This window comes from Arachis ipaensis, chromosome B10 (assembly GCF_000816755.2).
Source record: "Arachis ipaensis cultivar K30076 chromosome B10, Araip1.1, whole genome shotgun sequence".
In the NCBI taxonomy this organism is placed as follows: Eukaryota; Viridiplantae; Streptophyta; class Magnoliopsida; order Fabales; family Fabaceae; genus Arachis; species Arachis ipaensis.
Window position 1 is genome coordinate 60,319,195 of NC_029794.2, and position 22,592 is coordinate 60,341,786.

Here is a 22,592-nt window from a genome sequence, read left to right on the forward strand (position 1 = left end):
TTCAACCGTTACAGACGCTTGGTACCACGAAACACTTGACAGTAGTCGACGAGTAGTCCCTTCTCGAGCAAGTGTGAACATAGTACACAAGATGAAAGGAGTACACCCTAAGACCTATCCACTAGACGATGGAACAAGAGATGAGGAAAGAACAGAGACTAAAGTTATAACTTAAGGACGTTGTTATTCTAGGTAGAATAATCAGAACCAAAACTAAGAATAAGGCAACTGGGACCTTACCTCCAGAGATCAATAAACATCAAAAAAGGAAGCTCATGAATGATGCAAAATACTTTGTCTGGGATGAGCCATATCTCTTCAAGAAGTGTTCAGATAGAATCCTTAGAAGATGTGTTTCGGAAGAAGAAGGACGAAAGGTCCTATGGAATTGCCACGGCTCATGCTACGGAGGACACTTTGGAGGGGACAAAACTGCAGCAAAGGTGTTACAAAGCGGATTCTTTTGGCCCACCCTTTTCAAGGATGCCAAAGAACTAGTAAAGAGCTGTAATGAATGCCAAAGATCTGGAAACTTGCCCAAAAGAAATCAGATGCCACAAAATTTCATCTTGGAATTGGAACTGTTTGATGTGTGGGGAATCGATTTCATGGGACCATTCCCAACCTCATATTCAAACAAGTACATCTTGGTAGCAGTGGATTACGTTTTCAAGTAGGTAGAGGCTATTGCAACCCCAATAAATGATAACAAGGTGGTCATGAACTTCCTCAGAAAGAATATCTTTAGCCAGTTTGGAGTCCCACGAGCACTCATCAGTGACGGAGGGAGCCATTTTTGTAACAGACCACTAGAAGCTCTTCTCCTACGATATGGGGTAAAACACAAGGTGGCCACGCCTTACCATCCCCAAATAAGTGGGCAAACGAAGATATCCAACAGAGAGCTAAAGAGGATTCTGGAAAAGACTGTGGGTGCATCAAGAAAGGATTGGTCAAAGAAGCTGGATGATGCTCTTTGGGAATACAGAACAGCATTCAAAACTCCACTTGGAATGTCCCCATATCAACTGGTGTATGGGAAAGCTTGTCATTTACCACTGGAGCTGGAACACAAAGCTCTCTGGGCTCTCAAGATACTAAATTTTGACAGCATTGCTGCTGGTGGAAAGAGGATCCTGCAACTGCAAGAGATGGAGGAATTTAGATCTCAAGCCTATGAAAATGCCAAGATTTATAAAGAAAAGGCGAAGAGAAGACATGACCTGCATCTGGCACCAAGGAGTTTTGAAAAGGGGCAACAAGTACTCCTTTACAACTCCAAATTGAGACTGTTCCCTGGCAAACTCAAGTCAAAGTGGTCAGGACCCTTCCTTGTCACAAAGGTCTCCCCTTACGGGCACATAGAAATCATGGACGAAGGTTAAGAGAGGACGTTCACTGTGAACGGACAAATACTCAAACATTATATGGGCAACATGGGGGAAAACCCCAGAGTAAAGTATCATCTCAATTAATTGAGGAATCGTCGAGCTAGCGATGATAAAAGAGCGCTCTGTTGGGAGGCAACCCAACCTCAGGTAGTTTCCTTTTCATCTTTATTTCAATAAAGGTCACAAGTTGTTTCCCATGTATTGCGAGGAGCTAAGTTTGGTGTTTCACACCAAAACAATCCAAGAGTGAAAGTGTAATTCTAAGTTTGGTGTTCCACCGAAGATATTAGTTAGAATCACACTACACTCCAATGGCAAAATGCTAGCTCCAACTAATCAGGGGAACCACTTAGCAGTAGTTTAGTCTTTAGTTAATAGTTGCTTAGTTAATAACAACGTATGAGGCCCTCTGCAAGTATGTAATCTGTTGTACTAGGCAAGGAACTAAGTTTGGTGTTCACACACCAAATTAAGTTCAGAAATTCACAAGCATACATGCAAGCTAACTATTTCTCAAGTGCTTTGGGAACAAGCAACTTCCAATAACCTTGTAGGAGCCTTCTGAGGAAATGGTGCACCATCATCCAAGGAAGTGAAGGAGCAAAAACTATGGATGATGACAACAAGGGGACAGCTAGAAACCATCACCCGAAGGTCGTATTGTTACTTAATTCCATATACTTGAAATGCTAAAAAATTTGAAGTCCTAAGGTGCCCTTGATTAATAGTTACTCATTAGTTTAAATCATTAGAATTTAATGTTTGTTTTTATTACTTTTGTCATATGTGTGCTGTCCACGATACCTGCTGCATCTTCACCTTGCTTATTTGTATGCTTGTCCCCTTTTGAATCAAATGAAAAGAGAATGAGTGTTTTATAAAAGACCAGAGTGGAGTTCATACTATGGAGTAAGTTCCTGAGTTTGTGGTGTGGTCATAAGTTAGCTAAGTTGGTTCAACCACAAGGTGGGAAGACAACTATTTGTCATGAATACTATGCTTTGAACATACCAGTGAGACTAGCTAAATAATAAGATCCTAATAAGAAAAAGGGAAAGAACAATCAAAGTTAAAGAATAAAAAAAAATAATAATAGCAAGAAAAGAGGCTAGGCACCAAGGGTTTGAGCCTTGAGGGATGTGTCTGTGGTGTTCCTGTACCAAGGATCTGCTTGGATTACTAAGCTCTTAGGGGTGCTTTATCACTTGGTAACTTGGGTTAACTAACCCGGGATTATCAGCTGAAAGTCCACTATCAAGAGCAATCTTTGCTACAGAACATTTAGTAACCCAAAGAGGTGCTGGACACCAAGACCTCAAAGAAAGAAAATAAACAAACCATGTGCCTGTGGTGTGTATGTATGGGGGAGAGACTTGAGGAAGTAATTCCTTAGGGGTGCTTCAACACCTAGCACCTTGAACCAACTGGTTCGGGAGTGTTGGCTGAAAGCTTATTTTAAAGAGTTGCCCCCTTACAGAGCACTTAGCCTAAGAACACAAATAAACCCTGAAATGGCCAGGGCATTTTGGCCAGTTTCACTGACCTTTTCTTTACTGTTTTTAGGGTAGTTTCATGTATTTTCTTAGAAAATAAGTTAGTTTTGGGTAGATATTCACTTACATCTTGATTCAAGCATACATTGTGCACTTTACATGATTTCATGAGGATTTTGCATAAATTATATGACAAATTGGATGATGCATGACCCATGACTTGGATTAGAACTTTGATGCACTTTATTGCTTGATTTCAGGACAAAAGAAGCAAGGAAGAACCACGTTAGCAGCCACGTTAATCTAACTAACGTGATCTCTAACATGGAATGGGAGCTAACTTGCAAAGTTAATGAGAAAGGAGCATTGACGTTAGGATTTTTGCCAGTAAAGAATGTCATAAAAACAGTCGCGTTGTAGATATAGTCTCTAAACCGACAAAAATCCCTTCGTACAAACGTGTTGGTTATCACAAGTAATAAACCCCTTTGAAATTGATAACCGAGTATTTAAACCTCGGGTCGTCTTCTCAAAGAATTGCAGGGAAGTATGTTCTTATTATTGGTTATGAAGATTGTAAATTGGGGGTTTTGGAAGTAAGGTGGGAATATGTTATATGACAAGTAAAATAAAATAATAATAATAAAATCTCTTGGCAAGGTATAAAAACTGAAATTCCTATCCGAGTTATCCTTATCAGGTGTGAAGAGAATTGGGTTTTAATCCCACTTTGTTAACCTCTAACTATGAAGGTAAATCAAGTGGACTGATTAGCTTGATTCTCAAGTCCTAGTTAACTCCTGTGGAGAGACTAGTGTTAGAGCAAGTTTAGTTCAAGCAGAATCTGCCAATTTCAATCACTTGCTGAGTTTGATAACTCAAGTATTACCAATCACTTGACCAAAGCCAAAAGGGAGAAAAATATCTAAATTAAATTGAAAGCAATCTTAAACAGAGCAAAGCAATCTTAAATCTGAAAATACCTCAAATAATGTTAAATAAAATATGCAGATCTTAACATGAAAAGTTCATAAGCCAATTGGGCAACATATCTAATACAAGCATTGCAGCATCTGAAAATAAAAAGAGAATTATAAAGTAAAAAGAATGTTGAACCTGGGATTGAGAGTCACTCCTAAAACTAAGAGAAATCCTAAATCCTAATCCTAAGAGAGAGGAGAGAACCTCTCTCTCTAAAACTACATCTAAAACATGAAAAGTGAATTGTGGAAGCCCTCCTCATGAATGGATACATTCCCCCACTTTATAGCCTCTAATCTGTGTTTTCTGGGCCGCAAACTGGGTCAGAAACAGTCCAGAATTCGCTGTGTTCGAATTTTAATGCGCTGATTTCCGTCACTGCGACGCAGCCGCATGGATCACGCATTCGCGTCACCTAGTGTCAGGGGAACTATAGAATATTATATATCAAATTGAAGCCCCGGACGTTAGCTTTCCAACGCAACTGGAACCGCGTTGTTTGGACCTATGTAGCTAAAGTTATAGCCGTTTGAGTGCGAAGAGGTCAGGCTGGACAGCTTAGCAATTTCTCCAACTTCTTGTATTCCTTCCACTTTTGCATGCTTCCTTTCTATCCTCTGAGCCATTCCTGCCCTGTAATCTATGAAATCACTTAACACACATATCAAGGCATCTAATGGTAATAAGAGAGGATTAATAATAAGCAAATATAAGGCCAAAGAAACATGTAATCAATCATAGCACATAATTAGGAAGGAAATATAAAACCATGCAAATAGTATGAATAAGTGGGTAAAGAGTTAATAAAAACCACTCAATTGAGTACAAGATAAACCATAAAATAGTGGTTTATCAAGTATCCTGATATGGCATTTCTTTATTAATACGCGGAAAACTTGTCTTGCAACAAATTTTCTTCGGCAAGTGTACCGAATTCGTCGTCAAGTAAAAACTCACAATAGAGTGAGGTCGAATCCCACAGAGATTGATTGATCAAGCAACTTTAATTAGAGGAATGTTCTAGTTGAATGAATCAGAATTTGAGTTGAGAATTGCAGAAAATTAAATGGCGGGAAAGTAAATGGCAGAAACAGTAAATGCTGGAAATAAAGAGCTGAATGTAAATGGCGGAAAGTAAATTGCAGAATTTTAAATGGGAATGGGGTAATTGCTCATAAAAGTAAATGCAGAAATTAAAGAAAATGGGTAAGATCAGAAATGGGAGTTCATTGGGCTCAGGAGATGTTGCATTCTCCGGATCAAGTTCATTTTCATCTCTTCCTCAATCAATGCATTCATTGATCTCCTTGGCAATCTTAAGTGATCGAATTACAATTCATTATAATTCAATCTCTCAAATCTTGATCAATAGCCAATTCCTTGGTCAATTGCTCATGAGAAGAGATGAAGTATGGTCACTGATTATACCACATGCATTTTCCAAATCAAGTGTTGGAAGGATTATAGTCACATATCCATCCACACCCAATTTGGTCCAGCATGAGAAAGCATTTCTAGCATGATCCCTTCATTCCTCTTTCAAGGTTCAGAAGAGATCCAAGTATGAATAGCTTCTTTTCTAAGATAACTACCCAATTGGATGAAGATCGAAAGCTTTCTAGTAAAATCAAGAGAAAAGATAGAAGAAGGAAAATGAAAACTAAAATTGATCCATTAAATTACAACAGAGCTCCCTAACCCAATGAAAGGGGTTTAGTTGTTCATAGCTCTGGAAAATGAAAACAAAGATGGAGAATACATGCTGAAAGTAATCTAGAAGTGCAGAAAAAGTAAAATACAGAGAGTAATTCTAGGCCAAAGGCTCCCTAAAGTTTTCAGCCCCCCAACTAATTCAAAGCTACTCCTATATATACTACTCTTCTGATCTTCTAGTTGGCTCTTCAAGTCTTGGGTATGGGCCTTTGGTTCTTGAGTTTGAAGCAGTTATCTTCATCATTGGGCTTAGCTTTGCTTGCAGAGAGAAAGTGTGAAGTAGGCAGGGACCTTTAGCTCAGGACGTTAGTGGTGTTAACGTTAAGTGAAAGTGTGGGTTCGAGAACGTTAGTGACAATCACCTTTTTCACTAACGTTGCTCACCCAAGTATGAGCCACGTTAACCTCAACGTTAGTGGCACAACCGTTGCCACTAACGTTGCCTCTTGGTCCTTCGCCCACGTTATTGAGACTTACCTTTCCCAATAACGTTGATAAACCTCCCCCTTCCCTACGTTCGAGTCCACGTTAACTTAGTTAACGTGGAAACTAACATGGCCAATTATGAGCTTGGTCCAACGTTAGTGACAAAGGTAAGTGTCACTAACGTTGGCGACCAATTGCTCTCTCCACATTAGCTTCCACGTTAACTAAGTTAACGTGGCTTATGGAAGCTTTGCCAACGTTAGTGACAAAGGTGAATGTCACTAACGTTGGTTTCCCTTTTGCTTCTTAACGTTAGAGTCCACGTTAACTAAGTTAACATGGAAACTAACATGGCCAATTATGAGCTTGGTCCAACGTTAGTGACAAAGGCGAGTGTCACTAACGTTGGCCTTGTTGTCTTCTTCCACGTTAGAGTTCACGTTAACTAAGTTAACGTGAACTCTAACGTGGGCTTATGATGGCTTCGAGGGCGTTATTGGCGATTACCTTTCTCATTAACTTTGCAAGTTAGCACCCATTCCACGTTAGAGGTCACGTTAGTGGGACTAACGTGACTGCTAACGTGGTTCTTCTTTGCTTCCTTTGTCCTGAAATCAAGCAACAAAGTGCATCAAAGTTCTGGTCCAAGTCATGAGTCATGCATCATCTAATTTATCATATAATTTATGCAAAATCCTCATGAAATCATGTAAAGTGCATAATGTATGCTTGAATCAAGATGTAAGTGAATATCTACCCAAAAGTAACTTATTTTCTAAGAAAATGCATGAAACTACCCTAAAAATAGTAAAGAAAAAGTCAGTGAAACTGACCAAAATGCCCTGGCATCACAACACCAAACTTAAAGCTTGCTTGTCCCTAAGCAAGTACTGGAATAAGAGAATGATGAATGGAATGCCAAGAGAAATGAGTCATTCTTGTGGAAGTCATGTTTCTGGTTTTATGGTGGTTTCATGCATAGCAACTTAGGTTCATTCCTTCACTGGCTTTCAGACCTTTATCATGTCCTAGAATACTCACTGTGATTGCATCCCATGAGACTTTTATTCATTGATCCTTTTGTTGTCATTTCAGGGCTTATTTATTATTATTATTTTTTTTCTTCAACTTTGATTGTTCTTTCCCTTTTTCTTATTAGGATCTTATTATTTAGCTAGTCTCATGGGTATGTTCAAAGCATAGTATTCATGACAGATAGTTGTCTTCCCACCTTGTGGTTGAACCAACTTAGCTAACTTATGACCATACCACAAACTCAAGAACTTACTCCATAGTATGAACTCCACTCTGGTCTTTTATAAAACACTCATTCTCTTTTCATTTGATTCAAAAGGACAAGCATACGAATAAGTAAGGAGATGATGGAGTAATGACATTCAGACTAGCCAACACAGCCCTAATCAACAAAAAGTTTAAAAGACAGAATTGAAAAAGGTTCAAACTATCATGGAAGCATGTTCTATATCATACAAGATCTTTCTTATTTAAAGCATAGAAAAAGATGGACCAAAGAACGAACTCTACCACCTTTTACTCATGTGGATGCCCATGCTCTCCTCCTTGCTTGTCCTCTTTGTGTCCTCTTGCATTTTCTCGCAGCCGTGCCAATCTTGCTTGCTTCTAATCCTCAAGTGCCTTCCTCACTGATTCATGACTCTCTTCCACCCTTTGTCTTTCTTCTCGTGCTAATTCATTCCTCATTTCTTCATACCATGCGATTCCTGGATGCAATATAGGCAGCTGTCCTACTAAGTATCCGAGCCTGGCTTGAGTGTTTATATGATGCCCAGTCTCGCTCATGTAAACTCCTTCTACGAATGCCCTTTGCTCGTCCAATAGTTCTGCCTGTTCTGTTTGTCTTCGATGCATCTCATGTATGTGTGCACCTTGATGTGCTTTGATGTTGATTAGCTTCTGGATAGATTCTTGTTGTTCATTTTGCCTTTGTTCTATCCTGTGGAATGTTTCACTCCATTGTTGTCCTTGACTCAGTTGCTGCTCCATCATTTGCTTTTGCCACTCCCCTTGTTGAGTCATCCATCTTGAGAGTGATTCCTCTTGCTGCCCCATCATCTGTAGTTGAAGCTCTTTCTGTGCTCCTTGGCTTTCCAAATAGTGTCAAGATAGGCCATCAATGGCTTTCTGTAGTTGGTGCATATCCAAAGTGGCTGGTGCTTGCCCCTCTAAGACTTGTCCTTCTACTACTTGAGGGGCTGGCCTCTTCCTTTGCTTTCGTTGAGGCAGGGGAGATGCTGTAGCATGCATCCGTCGAACGGTTATTGGAATGTCTTCTTTTATCCACACAGGGTCCTCATCTTCAAACACCACCCCAACTTTCTTGCATAGTCGGTAAATAGTGCTGGGGTAACCTAACTTTCTTCTTGAGTCACTTTTCTCTGCCATCTTTCTAATGCCTGCGGCTATGAGTTCATGAACCTTGATCTCTCCTCCTTTGAGTATACAGTGCACCATTGTGGCTCTCTTGAGATTCACCTCTGAGTTGTTCCCTGCTGGGAGGATAGACCTCCTTACAATTTCGAACCACCCTTTTGCTTCCGGAGTGAGATCTGCTCTCTTGATGAACCTTGGTCTCCTATCCACATATCTTTCCCAGTCAGCTCTGGGTACACAAATATCTTACACAATCTGGTCATAATTGGGGTTGTTGTCCAGTCTTGAATGATAACTCTCTTCTTAAAACGGTATGGACCGTAGCTTTAATGCCCTCATGACACTCATGGACCGAAATCCACAGTCTTTCGTCTCACAAAGCTTGTATATGACTCATCTGCTTATCATATCAGACCGCATTTGCATAAAATTCTCTTACAAGATTTGCATTCACCTTAATGACCGGATCAGTGAGGAGCTCCCATCTTCTCTTTTCTACCTCCTTTGTGATTTCGGGACACTCAATTTTCCTAACTTGAAACCCCAGCTCATAAATGATCTCCTTATCCACCATCCATCCGTATTGCAATGCATGGTGCAAGCTTCTAAATCTCTTTTCATCATACGGGTGTTGCTCCATAGGTTCCTTTCCTTTCTTTCTTTTAGAGCTCAAAGATGCCATGAATGAGAGTTAATGTGTGAAGGTGGTAAGGGTGTGGAGACTTTTGGCTGTTTAGGGTTGAGTGTAATGAAGGGAGTTAGTGGGAATGTTTTTAATGGGATAGGAAGTGCTTGGTTCTGAAAGGGAGAGGTGTGAAGAGTGGGCGTGGAGTGTGAAGGTGGGATACGGAGCAAGGGTCACTTATATAGGGAGGTTGTGAATGAATGTAGGGTGTGGATTGATGGAGTGGTTGTTTGATGGACGGTTGGGGTTGTGCATGGAGAAAGGACAAGGATCATCACTTTATGAGGGCTATTGGGTCGGTCTTCAAGGGTCTCCTTTCTTCAATGTTGCATGGCAACATTTTCCAATGCATTCCCCTTTGGGGCACGTGTGTAATCCCTCTTCATGAAGTGGCCGAACCTTCTTCATTTAATTGTCCAATCAATCCTCTCCAATGCTCCTTTCCTTTTCCCTATAAAAATAAAATAAAAAAAATCAATATCATAAAAAAAAAGATTTAAACTTTACGGCTAGAATAATAAAGAAAAAGAATTAGATTGTTTATTCATGAATACCAACTAACTAACTATCTGTGCATCCTTATATGCATATTCGTGGCACCTTGGGTGACACCAAACTTAGTTTGGAGCACTGTGATGAAAAGTTTGTGTTCAAAGCTCCAAGACTAGCATGCTCTGGGTTGCATTCATGCTTTCTTGGCATGCTTTGAACACCAAACTTGTTCTTCACTATATACTGCATAATAAGGATTTTACCAAGTGTTTGTCAAGTTTGGGTTGGAATTCATAAATATTGACTTATTCACTATTTTCTAAAAGCATATAAAACGTGGGTTGCCTCCTATGAAGCGCTTCCTTAGAGTCACTAGCTTGACGTTTCGCCTTCATCAGGGAGGTCGATAGTGCTTCAAGTCTTCTCCTCTGGCAGTAGACCTATATCCAGTAGTTGTATCAATGATCTCTACATGTTCCAAGGAGAGAACTCTGTTGATAGCGAAGACCTTAGGTAGCTGAGATGGCACAGTGGGGAGATCAGGGGGGATATCTGGGAAGTAAGCTGAGATCACTTTATCCCCTGGAGAGAAGTCCTCTGTAGGGATCTTTTTGTTCCTCCACCTCCTTGGTACCTTCTTCTTTGTTCCTTGTGATGTTGTCTTACTCTTTGTGGCCTCTTCTTCTAAGGAAATTTTGATGTTGTCTTCACATGCCTCTGGTGGTTTAGGTTCTTCCAGCTTTTCCTTGAGCTGTGACAACTGCTTGTTTCCTTGTCCATCAACCAAGGGAATCTCCGGATGAGCTTGTTGTTCTTCAGTACTCATCTCTTCCTTCAGTATCTCACTGTTATCCTTCCTTGGTTCCTTGTTCTCTTGATCTGCTTCTTGTGAGTGTTTGAAAATAGTGAAGGTGAGCTGTTCATCATGGATCCTCAAAATTAGCTCCTCTCGCTCCACATCTATGAGTGCTCTGGCTGTAGTTAGGAATGGTCTTCCCAATATGATTGGGTGAGTCTAATTCTCTTCCATGTCCAATATGACAAAGTCTGCTGGGAGGAAGTATTTCCCAACCTTTACCAACACATTTTCCACCACTCCTATTGCTTGTTTTTGAGTTTTGTCAGCCAGCCTGATGACTACATCTGTGGGCATTATCTCATTGATCTGCAGCCTCTTCACAAGGGACAAGGGCATTAAGTTGATGCTTGCTCCCAAATCGCAGAGTGCTCTATCAAACATTGTTTCTCCTATGACACAGGGTATGTGAAAACTCCCTGGGTCCTTTCTTTTTGTAGGCAACTCTGGTTGAATGAGGGCGCTGCACTCCTTGTTTATCACTATAGTTTGGCCTCCCTTGAGTGAGCTTTTCCTGGGAAGCAGTTCCTTCATATACTTGATGTATGCAGGCATTTGTTGGATGGTCTTGATGAATGGTATGTTTACATGCAGAGATGCAAACAAGTCAAGAAATCTTGAGTATATTCTCTTCTCCACAGCACCATTGAGTAGTTGAGGAAAGGGTGCATAGAGTCTTAGCAGCTCCTGTTGTGAGATTTTTGGTTCTTGGTGATCTTTTTCCTTCTCCTCTGCTGAGGTATCTCCAGGTTATTCTGACGGCTTGTTTGGCTTGTCCTCAGTCTCCTTATCACTTATAGTGACCATCTTGCAATCTTCCCATCTTACTTTCTTTGTTTCTCCTCTCGGATTTTTCTCTGTGTCACTTGGGAATCCATCTATAGGTTTGGGAATATGCTCAGAGAGATACCCTACTTGAGATTCTAACCTCTTGATGGTGTCTCCCTGGTTTTTAAAATTTGCTCGCACTTCCTCCTTGAACGCTTTGTTGTCTTGAATCTCTTTGCCTATGCCTTCAAGTAGATTCTCAATCCTTGAGAGTCTGTCATCAAATGATGGTGGATTGGGATTAGAGGTGGAGGGATGAGAAATGTTATTTTGGTTTTGATATGGATGTGGAGAGGTGTTGTCATGGTGGTGTTGATATGTTCTCTGTGTGAATTGTTGGTGAGCTGCATTGTTGTTAGGGTTGTGACGTCTTTGATCTTGGCCTTGATCTTGTTGATTCCCCCACCCAAAGTTTGGGTGATTCCTCTATCCAGGGTTGTAGGTCTTGGAGTATGGATCATGGTTTTGCCTAGATGAATTCCCAATGTAGTTGGCTTGCTCCTGACTACCCTCTGCTTCTTCATTCACTCTTTCTTGGGTTGCTGATGAAGTGGTGATTGTTGCTACTTGGTTCCTCTCCATCTTCTTGGTGAGGTCAGCCAGCTGCTTGGTAATGAGCTTATTTTGGGCCAGTAGAGCATCTACATTGTTTAGCTCCATCACTCCTCTAGTGTTCCCTCTTTCAGAAGCATAGAAATAGTCATTTTCTGCTACAGTTTCAATGACATCTATGGCCTCCTCAATGGTCTTCTTCTTGTTCAGAGATCCCCCGGATGAGTGGTCTACTGCTTTCTTTGATTCATAAGAAAGGCCTTCATAGAAAATGTGTAGCTGCACCTATTCATTGAACATATCTGGTGGACACCTCCTTGTCAGATCCTTGAACCTCTCCCATGCTTCATATAGAGTCTCACCATCTTGTTGCCTGAAAGTTTGGACCTCAGCTCTCATCCTGTTGATTCTTTGGGGAGGATAGAATCTGGCTAAAAATTTGTTCACCACATCTTCCCAAGTTGTCAAACTCTCCTTCGGAAAAGACTCCAGCCACTTGGCTGCCTTATCCTTGAGTGAGAATGGAAATAAGAGCAGTCTATAGGCGTCAGGATGAACACTATTAGACTTCACCGTGTCACATATCCTTATGAAGGTGGTTAGATGTTGATTGGGGTTTTCTTGGACTCCTCCTCCGAACGAACAGTTGTTCTGAACAAGGGTGATGAGCTGCGGTTTTAGTTCAAAATTATTGGCATGGATGGTCGGCTTTTGAATGCTACTTCCACAGTTTCCTGGGTTTGGATTGATGTAAGAGCCTAAAACTCTTCTCTCCTCCCCAGCATGATTTGCTCGACCTTCTCTGCCATGGTTGTGAGCCTCTTCTTCATGATGGTTTTCCATATTTTTTTCCATGTTTAGTTCAAAGTATTCCTCCTCTTCCTCGGCACAGACTACTCGTTTTTCTCTTGCTTCCCTTCTTAATCTGAGGAAGGTCCTCTCAGGTTCTGAATCAAAAGAAGTTGAAGCCCCGCTTCTTCTCCCTGTCATACAACCAACAAAGCACAAGCAAGGAAAATAGATGCAGGAAGTATTTCTGTTAGAATTACTGTTAGTGTGAGTGATGCAATATATCAAACAGTTAGTGGGTCAGTGAACTGAATTGTAAATAACTAAAAAAAATGAAAAAGTAGGGGGAGGGGAAGAAATTAACTAAAACTGAAAGTAATTTACTCAAACAGAAAATTAAATCAAACAAACTAAAAATGCTCAATCTAGTTATCCTCCAATTTAATCATTGTTGATTCAAAATCAATCCCCGGTAACAGCGCCATAAACTTGATACGCATGGAAACTTGTCTATCAACAAATTTCCTTCGGCAAGTATACCGAATTGTCGTCAAGTAATAACTCATAAAAGAGTGAGGTCGAATCCCACAGAGATTAACGGATTAAGCAATCAATGGTTAATTAATTATCCTAGTCAGACGATTCATATTGTAGTGATAAGCAACAGGAAATGTAAATGGCACAAAAGTAAAGAAAGCAATAAAGTGTAGAAAAGTAAAATGGCAAGAAAAGTAAATGTAAGAACTAAAAATAAAATGAACATTGGGATTAAGAGATATTTCAATCCTCCGGATCAAGTTCATTCTCATCTCTTCCTCAATCAATGCGTTCATTGATCTCTTTGGCAATCTTAAGTGATCGAATTACAATTCCTTGTAATTCAATCTCTCAAATCTTGATCAATTGCTCATGAGAAGAGATGAAGTATGGTCACTGATTATACCACATGCTTTCCCAAATCAAGTGTTGGTAGGGTTATAGTCACATACCCATCCAACCCCAATTTGGTCCAACATGAGAAAGCATTTCTAGCATGATCTCTTCATTCCTCTTCCAAGGTTTAGAAGAGATCCAAGTATGAATAGCTTCTTTTCCAAGATAACTACCCAATTGGATGAAGATTGAAAGCTTTCTAGTAAAATCAAGAGAAAAGATAGAAGAAGAAGAATAAGAACTACAATTGATCCATTGAATCATAATAGAGCTCTCTAACCCAATGAAAAAAGTTAGTTGATCATTGCTCTACAAAAAAGAAAAGAAAGAAAGTGCAGAAAAGTAAAGATGAAGATTAAAACTAAAATTGAAACTTCAAAATTCATGAATGAAAAGTACAAAGAAAAGAAATAAAAGGAAAAGTGTGTGAGGGGAGGGAGTCCGGAGACCCCTCTCTAATCCCCCCTTCCAGAATAATCTCCTTTGAATGTAAAAGCTAAGGCCCTTATATAGGCTCTCCTAAATTACAAAATTAAAAGCAATTTACAATTAAATGAAAATTCCTATTCTAGATGCTTCTTGTGGCCTTGATTGGTTGACACTTGTGGGCTTGCTTCCTTGAGGTTGGGTGGTCCTTGAAAGAGAATCAAGTTGAGGTCCAGGTGCTAATGTCAGTGCTAACGTTAGCCACACTAACGCTATAAGTGTGGCGTTTGTGCTGAAGTTAGTGTGGCTAACGTCACACTTGCTACCCAGTTAGTATTTTTGGGGCTTAAAAGATGCCTCTGGTTTGTGCTCCAATTTCATGCCCACTATAGAGTATTATATATGGTTGGAAAGCTCTGAATGTCAGCTTTCTAACTCAACTAGAATTACCTCAATTGGACCTCTGTAACTCAAGTTATGCTCTTTTGAAGGGGACAGGGTTGCTGGTATAGTGGCTGGCGTTATTGGCAAACGTGAGTGCCAATAACGTCCGCGATCAGGGGCTGAAAATTGCCAGTTTCTGAAGATCAACTTAATGTCTACCCCATACTATTATATATTGTTGGAAAGCCCTGGATGTCTACTTTCCAACGCCTTTGGAAGCGCATCATTTGGAGCTCTACAACTCGAGTTATACTTCTTGGAAGGTGAAGAGGTCAGCTGGCCTTACTACAGGTTGATACCATGTTCATCTTTGCACTTTCGGGGCAGGTTTTCTCCCTCAAATTTAGTGTCCACCATGTAGTGCCATATATGCTTGGAAAGCTCTGGAATCCTACTTTTCAATGCCACTAGAATCACCTCATTTGGAGCTTTGTGGCTCAAGTTATTCTTGTTTGAAGAAGGCATGGTCAGGCTGCTGGGTGAGACTTTTGCCCACGTTAACTACCACGTGAATGTAGTTAACGTGGGTCTTTTTGCTTCGCAAACGTTAGTGGAGATCACCTTTTCCACTAATGTTGGCATCTCCCTTTCCTTCCACGTTAGTGGCTCTTCTCTACTTCTTCTTACCTGAAATCAATCAAACAAAGTGCATCAAAGTCTTGCTCTTAATCATGGGATCATGCATCATCCATTTTATCATTCAATTCATGCATAATTCTCATGAAATCATTCAAAATTCACAATGTTTGCTTGAATCATGGTATGAATGCATTTTCAACCAAATACTTGCTTATTTCCTAAGAAAATGCATGAAACCAACCTAAAACATACAAAAAATGGCTAGTAAAACTAGCCAAGATGCCCTGGCATCACAACACCAAACTTAAATCTTGCTTGTCCCTAAGCAAGAAAAAAAAACTATGCACAAAGAATTCTCTTAATTGGAATGCATTGAAGAATTGCTTATGATGCCTTAGTGGGTGAAGTGAATAAGTGACAGTGGGGTTAACTCTAATTTGTATGCTTATGCAAGGATTCCAGTGCTCATTAGTCCTTACATTTTGGAAGTCTTAGATCTTAGAACTTTCATTCAAATGATATTATGGAATCCTCTTTATAGATTGTCACCTTTGAAGCAGCACTTATTTTCTAGCATTTTTCTTTTCTTTTTGTATCTTGGCCTCGACTCTAGGTACCATGTCTCAAAGCGGCTTTTTAAGATAAGCTTTCAATCAATACTTCCAAACCAGTTAGTCTAAGGTATTAGGTGTTGAAGCACCCCTTAGGATATACTTGCTCAAGCCTATTTCTTTGACACAAATCCACCACAAGCATTTAACTAGGACAATAACTCTTTGAGTTCTTGTTTCTTTCTTTTTCTTCATAGTAATTGATGCTCAGAGCCTTGGGCTTGTTCTTTGTTTTTCTTATTCTTTTGTTTTCTTTTGTTGCTGCTTCTTGGATCAATAGATGTTTGAGAAATTCCATAATACTTCTCTAAACTTCATTTCCTGTCTATGAGCTCCCATGCAAGTTTTCACAAACATGCAACCTCAATACACAATCATACAATCAGAACCTCCACTCCTCTTAATCTTTTGCTTGCCCCAAGATTTATAAAATTCTTCAACATTTTCCTTTCAAAAGAATGATTTCTTTGTTGCATTCTTAGAGATATTGGGTGCAAGTAAAATTCAAGATGATAATCATGATATCATAGCAACATGTTATAAATCAAATATCAAATTATGCTTATTCATAAGGAGTAATCACACATGCATACAAAGAAAATAGAAGACAATCATGCAATTTAAAGTGCTGGAAATAAGTAAGAGGAAAAAGGAACTTTACTACCTTGTAGTTCATCTTCATTGTTGTTGCCCTTTTCCTCCTATTCTTCCCCTTCCCACACCAAACTTAGAATGATTGCTTATACTCAAGCAACAATTAAAACAGTGGTGATGGGGTCTATGATGGATCATGAGTGTCTTAGAAAAAAGCGTGAGTATGCATGTGTTTCAGCAAGCAAGATTAAGGGTACAATAAAGGCACAACAGATACAAACAGAGACATTTTGATTGCATTAATAAGTGGTGTTGGCATGGTACTTTGCATGAAAGTTAAGTGGCAACACCAAACTTAGTGTGACACTTTCAATTTAGAATGTTGCAAGTACCCAGTGGAGATTGAAAATCAAATTGTTGCACGGAAACACCAAACTTAGAATGCAATCATATGCCAAATTATTGAAAGTGAACTAAGCAAAGCAAGGAAATGTTACCTACGGTTGGGTTGCCTCCCAATAAGCACTTTTTTAATGTCATTAGCTTGACATGTTGTTCATGAGTTTCTTCCTCTTCTTCCAGTTTGTTAAGAGGAATGACCTCAAGAGGAAAGAGGAGTCAGTTAATGCCCCTTGTTTTGAGTGCCTCTCCCCAGCAAGATTTCTTTTGTTGTTAGCTTATGTAAACTTGCTTGTTGGGGTAGGAGTGGGATGGCTTTTAGTTGACCTTTTCTTCTTCATGGATATTGTCCTTCTTTTCTTGGTCACCATCCTCTTTTTAGTGCTCATGTTGATTGCCTTCACCACCTTGATTTCAGGATTTGGGTATTGTATGATGTTTGGAGCATCCTCTTCATCAAGATCTTCTTGAATTGGTGGTTCAATGAACTCACCCTCTATGCAACTCTCTATTTCATTAGAGTGTGGATTCCCTTGATTGACTTCCTCCCTTATTCTTGACCTTTGAATGAACTCTTCTATTTCTGGAGAGAGTGAAGTGGTCTCCCTTTGTGATCTCAGCTCTTCAATGAATTGTTCTTCAGAATAGAGTTGTGCATTCTGCCTCAATTTTTCTTCATGGTCCCTTTTTGCTATTTTCTCCTCTTCGTTTGTCTTTATTATTTCTTCAAGGAGGAGTTCTATCCTAGAGAGTCTATCTTCTTCTCTACTTTTTTTGAGTTCTTCAATGATGAGTTCCATCCTAGCAACTCTATCTAAAGGAGGTTGGGTAGGTTGTAATGGTTGGTCGGGGTTGGCTTGTGAATGGAATTGGTTGTTTTGTGCTTGTGTGTTCTGAAAGTGGTATGATTCTTGAGGTTGGATAATTGAGAGGTGATGGCTCTTGATGAATGGGGTATGAATGAGTGAAATCTCTTTAATTTTGATCTTCCCAGCCACAACTTGAGTAGTGATCAATTTCACGAAAATATGGACCATTTTGTGGCTGGGGAAAGTACCCCATTTCATGTTCTTGATACTTCCACCCACCATGAGCATAGTAAAGTGAATCATTCTGTGGTGGTGGAGAGTTTCCCATGAAGTTTGATTGACTAAAATATGATGGATGCTCATTTCTTTCCTGCAGAAAGCTTTGTCTCAAACAATAATCACCAAAAGAAATTGGAATCTCCATTGTCACAGATGAGGAAATTCCCAGTGAGGCAATATCACAAACAGTTAGTTAGCAAAATAAAATAAAGTAACAAAAGAAAATAAAGACAAAAGAAAAGTGTCTAATCTAGTAAATCAATCAACCGGTAGTTTGTTAATCACAATTAATCCCCGGCAACGGCGCCATAAACTTGATGCACGAAAAACTTGTCTCTCAATAAATTCCCCTTCGGCAAGTATACCGAATTGTCGTCAAGTAATAACTCACAAAAGAGTGAGGTCGAATCCCACATAGATTAACGGATTAAGCAATCAATGGTTAATTGATTATCCTAGTTAGACGAATCAGATTGGAGTGATAAGCAACAAGGAAATGTAAATGGCATAAAAGTAAAGAAAGAAATAAAGTGCAGAAAAGTAAAATGGCAAGAAAAGTAAATGTAAGAACTAAAAATAAATTGAACATTGGGATCAAGAGATATTGCAATTGATGAGCGAATATTTTATACGCTTTTTGGGGTTAATTTCATATAGATTTTAGTATATTTTAGTTAGTTTTTAGTTTATTCTCATTAGTTTCTAGGAAAATTCATATTTCTGGACTTTACTATGAGTTTGTGTGTTTTTCTGTAATTTCAGGTATTTTCTGGCTGAAATTGAGGGAGCTGAGCAAAAATCTGATTCAGGCTGAAAAAGGACTGCTGATGCTGTTGGATTCTGACCTCTCTGCACTCAAAATGGAATTTCCGGAGCTACAGGGGTCCAAATGGCGCGCTTCCAATTGTGTTGGAAATTAGACATCCAGGGCTTTCCAGAAATATATAATAGTCCATACTTTGCTCAAGGATAGATGACGTAAACTGGCGTTCAACACCAGTTCCATGCTGCTGTCTGGCGTCCAGCGCCAGAAACAGGTTACAAAGTGGAGTTCAACGCCAGAAACAGGTTACAACCTGGCGTTGAACGCCCAAAACAGCCCAGGCACGTGAGAAGCTTTAGTCTCAGCCCCAGCACACACCAAGTGGGCCCCAGAAGTGGATTTCTGCACTATCTGTCATAGTCTACTCATTTTCTGTAAAGCTAGGTTACCAGTTTAGTATTTAAACAACTTTTAGAGATTTATTTTGTATCTCATGACATTTTAGATCTGAATTTTGTACTCTTTGACGGCATGAGTCTCTAAACTCCATTGTTGGGGGTGAGGAGCTCTGCTGTGCCTTGATGAATTAATGCAAGTAATTCTGTTTTCCATTCAAACATGCGTGTTCCTATCTAAGATATCCATTCGCGCCTAGCTATGGAGAAGGTGATGATCAGTGACACTCATCACCTTCCTCAATCCATGAACGTGTGTCTAACAATCACCTCCGTTCTACATCAGATTGAATCAATATCTCTTAAATTCCATAATCAGAATCTCCGTGGTATAAGCTAGATTGATGGTGGCATTCATGAGAATCCGGGAAGTCTAAACCTTGTCTGTGGTATTCCAAGTAGGATTCAGGAATTGGATGACTGTGACGAACTTCAAACTCGCGAGTGCTGGGCGTAGTGACAGACGCAAAAGGATAGTAAATCCTATTCCGGTACGACTGAGAACCTGCAGATGATCAGCCGTGCGGTGATAGCGCACCTGGACCCTTTTCACTGGAAGGATGGATGGTAGCCATTGACAACGGTGATCCACCAACACACAGCTTGCCATAGAAGGACGTGCGTGCGTGAATCAGAAAACAGAGGAAAGCAGAGATTCAGAAGACAAAGCATCTCCAAAACTCCAACATATTCTCCATTACTGCATAACAAGTAACCTTTAACCCATGCTCTCTTGTTTATTCGCAATTCAACTGATAAATATAATTGACTTCCTGACTAAGAATTGCAAGATAACCATAGATTGCTTCAAACCAACAATCTCCGTGGGATTCGACCCTTACTCACGTAAGGTATTACTTGGACGACCCAGTGCACTTGCTGGTTAGTGGTACGAGTTGTGAAAAGTGTGATTCACAATTCGTGCACCAAGTTTTTGGCGCCGTTGCCGGGGATTGTTCGTGTTTGAACAACTGACGGTTTATTTTGTTGCTTAGATTAGGAAAATTTTTCTTTTTGGTTTAGAGTCTCTTATTATTATTCTTGGTTAAAAATATCCTTCTTCAAAACAAGTGTTACATTTACTGCCCAATTGGCTAGGGCGTTGGTCTAAGTCCGTGGCAGTTTGGTACACTCTTTTTTAAAATCTTTTTCAAAAATAATATTTTCTCTATTAAATTTTGTGCCAAACTTTAAGTTTGGTGTTTCCTTGTTGATTTTTCTTTGTTTTTCGAAAATTTTAGTTTGGTTTTCTAAAAAATTTTAAGTTTGGTGTTCTTCCTTCATGTTCTTGTGTTCTTGTGAGTCTTCAAAGTGTTCTTGAGTTTTCCTTGTGTCTTGATCTTAAAATTTTTAAGTTTGGTGTTCCTTGGTGTTTTCCCTCCAAAATTTTCGAAAACTAGGAGCATTAGATCTAAAAGATTTTAAATCTTGTGCTATTTTATTGTTTTTCTCTTTCCTCACTAAATTCAATAATATCTTTTCTCTCTATTTCTAAAACAAATTTTAAAAAATTATTTTCTAAAAATTCGGATTTTTTTTCAAAATTTAAAATCTTTTCCAAATCATATCTTGTTTAAAACTTCCTAACCACTTTCTCTCTCTTCAATTTTTTCGAAAATATTCACCTATTTTTTTTTACTTTATTTTAATTTATTTATTTTCTAAATAAGTAAATGAATAAATAAATAAATAAAAATAAATTTTTTATTTGACATCATCTCCCTTTCTCCATCATGGATCTGAGTAGAAATGAACAGTCCAAGAGGACTCTGGGGTCATATGCTAATCCCTCTACTGCTTCATATGGGAGTAGTATCTGCATACCCTCCATTGGAGTCAGTAGCTTTGAGTTGAATCCTCAGCTCATTATCATGGTGCAGCAAAACTGCCAGTATTCCGGTCTTCCACAGGAAGAACCTACAGAGTTTCTGGCACAATTTTTACAAATTGCTGACACAGTACATGATAAGGAAATAGATCAGGATGTCTACAGACTATTACTATTTCCGTTTGCTGTAAAAGATAAAGCTAAGAGGTGGTTAAATAACCAACCTAAGGCCAGCATAAGGACATGGAAACAGTTGACAGAAAAATTTCTGAATCAATACTTTCCCCCAAAATGGATGACACAGCTAAGGCTGGACATCCAAGGCTTCAAACAAGGAGATAATGAATCTCTTTATAATGCCTGGGAGAGATACAGAGAGATGCTACGAAAATGTCCCTCTGAAATATTTTCAGAGTGGGTTCAGTTAGACATCTTCTATTATGGGCTTGCAGAAGGAGCTCAGATGTCTCTGGATTACTCAGCTGGTGGATCTATCCACATGAGAAAGACAATTGAAGAAGCTCAAGAGCTCATTGATACAGTTGCCAGGAATCAGCATCTGTACCTAAGCAGTGACCCTTCCATGAAAGAAGAGTTTAAAACAGTGACTACTGAACTCAGCCCTGTAAAACAAGCTGTTGAATTCAATCAGCAATTGGACTTTCTAACAAAGCAGTTAGCCGAATTCAAGGATAAACTACAAGAGACAAGGATGACTAATATAAATATGGAAGAACAATTGAAGCAAACAAAGCAGCAGCTGTCAAGACAAATAACAGAAGAATGCCAAGCAGTTTAATTAAGAAGTGAGAAAATATTAAATACCCCACCTCAAGGCAGCAAAGAGCTAAGGAATGAGCAAACCACCCAAAATTCACCTGAGGACAGTAAGAGCCCAGGGAAAAGTAATTCTGGCATTAAAACGCCAGCAATCTGGTGGAAGGCTGGCGCTGAACGCCCAGACCATGCCCAAGACTGGCGTTCAACGCCAGTAACAAGCAAGGACTGGCGTTCAACGCCAGAAACAAGCAAGGATCTGGCGCTGAATGCCCAAAATGGGCACAGTTCTGGCGTTCAGACGCCAAGAACAGACAAGGAGTTGACGTCTCATGTCACTCCAGCTTCTAACTCTGGCACTCAATTGCCAGTGAGGGATCAGACACACACACAAGTGCTGATGACAACCCCTCTAAAAAGGCTTCTTCAACCACTTCTGTAGGCAATAAACCTACAGCAACTAAGGTTGAGGAATATAAAGCCAAGATACCTTATCCTCAAAAACTCTGGAAAGAGGAGCAGGATAAGCAATTTGCTCGCTTTGCAGATTATTTCAGAACTCTTGAAATAAAGATTCCATTTGCAAAGGCACTTGAGCAAATACCTTCTTATGCCAAGTTCATGAAAGAGATATTGAGTCATAAAAAGGATTGGAGAGAAACAGAAAGAGTTCTCCTCACTGAAGAATGCAGTGCAGTCATTCTAAAAAGCTTTCCTAAAAAGCTTAAAGACCCTGGGAGTTTTCTGATACCATGCATATTAGAAGGTAATTGCACCAAGACAGCTTTATGCAATCTTGGGGCAAGCATCAACCTAATACCTGCATCCACTATCAGAAAGCTTGGCTTAACTGAAGAAGTTAAACCAACCCGGATATGTCTCCAACTTGCTGATGTCTCCATAAAATACCCATCAGGCGTGATTGAAGACATGATTGTCATAGTTGGGCCGTTCGCCTTTCCCACTGACTTTGTAGTGCTGGAAATGGAGGAGCACAAGAGTGCCACTCTCATTCTAGGAAGACCCTTCCTAGCAACTGGACGAACCCCCATTGATGTCCAACAAGGGGAAATAACC